This window comes from Lycium barbarum, chromosome 10 (genome assembly GCF_019175385.1).
Source record: "Lycium barbarum isolate Lr01 chromosome 10, ASM1917538v2, whole genome shotgun sequence".
Classification (NCBI taxonomy): Eukaryota; Viridiplantae; Streptophyta; class Magnoliopsida; order Solanales; family Solanaceae; genus Lycium; species Lycium barbarum.
Window position 1 is genome coordinate 47396992 of NC_083346.1, and position 2112 is coordinate 47399103.

Consider the following 2112-nt stretch of genomic DNA (forward strand, 5'->3'; position numbering starts at 1 on the left):
GAAATGTCCATCCCGTCCTGCAATGAAGCTGTCAAGCAATCTTTGAATAGATGTGGTCCCAAACCACTCACAAACCTGTGCACTCGATCCCCCATGTCGGCCACCATAGTCGGGGCATACTTGGCCAGATAATTAAATTGCAAGCTATATTCCCGAGCACTCATGCTTCCTTACTTTAGATTCAAGAACCTGTCCGCTCTAGCTCAGCGGACCTCGGGTGGAAAATAATGGCGAAGAAAAGCGTCAACAAACTCTTGCCAAACGGGAGGAGGTGCATTTTCTGTCCTCGATGCTATCCAATTGTTCTACCATAATACCGCCACATCGCGGAGTCTATAAGAGGACAACTCCACAGACTTGGTCTCGGAGGCATGAATAATCTTTAAGGTCCTCAACATTTCATCAATGAAGTGTCACGACCCAGCCCCGTGGGCCGCGACTGGTGCCCTACTTGGACACCCAAACGGACATACAAACTAAATCATCATTTTTAAACAGAGTTGAGAACGAATATTATCTTGCGCGATTGCGCGTACAAAACATTATATCAGAATCAGAAGAGGCGGCGGAATATACATCGCCGAACATATGCACATATATCAAAAAGCTGGCAAGGCTATCAAATATGTCAAAAGACGACAAGGCTGTCAAATGGCACAACGGCCCAAAACGCATATACAAATGCACGCCGACAAGGCTGCCACAAACATATACAAAATGCACGCCGACGAGGCTGCCATAACGAATAGAGTCATGCAAACACATCCGTACAGAAGTAGGCACACACACCCACAAATACGTCTACAGACCTCTAAACAGACAAACCGAATCATATGGCGGGACAGGGCCCCGCCGTGCCCCTGAACAAATACATATATACATGGCGAACGAATATATACCAAAATGTGTGCTCTGAAATGAGAAGAGCACTCCAAACAGCAGAAGAGGGTGTCCTAAATGGGTAGATCACCAAACTGTGCGTCTGTACCTGCGGGCATGAAACGCAGCCCCCGAAGAAAGGGGGTCAGTACGAAATATGTACTGAGTATGCAAAGCAGAATATACAGAAAGCAAATCTGAGACATAAACGAAATGGAAGTACCAAACATAAGTGCAAATCCAACATATCAAAATTTGCTTACTTTCAAAAATATGTAAGTAATGCATAGGGTACAGAAGAATATGGTCGCCCACCCGTCGATGGCGCCATAACACAGCATAACACCAGAAAGTTTCAAATCTCCGTATCCCCGTCACATATCACATCACAACATAACGCCATACACAGCATAACACCAAATATAGGTGGAACCCGACCCTCTTTTGCGAGTAGCTCGGTGAACCATAAACACAGCATAACTCCGGAGTATATCAAAATGCGCACGACCACCGAACCGGCCCGGGACTCGGCGAAAGGAATAACAGAATGCACGAGTAGATTCGTGAGTAGTCATATGCATAAAATCATTATCATAAATTCAAACATAAGTAAAATGATCATATTTGAAATCGGAATAATAATCATACCAAATTCTTTCAAAGATTCTCTGAATTACATAAAGGAAAGTCGCGGGACCCACGGACGGGTATTTACCCGTCGGGCCCGCCTATGAAAAACATACGTATCATACATAATGCAAACTTTTATAAAAATATTGGAGTAATCCGAGCATTTATGTGAAATGTATGGCATTCAGAAATTTCGAAGTTCTTTAAAGTGAAACCTTTTTGCGCAAAGTTCGGAAAGCGATTATTTCAAATACATAAAGGTTCATATTTCATCAAATCATACATAAGAGTGCCAAGGAACATATATAGATCATATCATGCTCGGATTTCGGATTTGGATTTCCTTAAGGCTCTAATCTAGCCTATGTAAAACTAAGACATGCCAAAAAGAAGGGAGGTTGCTTTACATACCTCGTATGCACTCCAAGATGGCCAATATAAAGTAAATTCCAATCTACGCCTCGGGCTCCCCAAGGTCTACAAATATGCCAACGAATATTCAATATTAAACATAGGCACTTAAGCCATTTATTCCAACTAACATTAAATTCTACAGAAAATTCGGCAGCATTTCCCCTATAAATAGGCCATCCCGAGAATTTA

At 42.6% G+C, this 2112-nt stretch overlaps 1 long non-coding RNA gene across 1 annotated transcript; it reads right to left on the reverse strand.

Annotated features, from left to right (window-relative positions):
- Nucleotides 1–768: 768 nt before the first annotated feature.
- Nucleotides 769–1812, reverse strand: LOC132615086 (uncharacterized). The gene is made up of 2 exons (XR_009572543.1): nt 1143–1812; nt 769–988 (listed from the first exon to the last, which is right to left on the reverse strand). It is a non-coding gene; the product is annotated as an uncharacterized LOC132615086 (long non-coding RNA).
- Nucleotides 1813–2112: the final 300 nt, after the last annotated feature.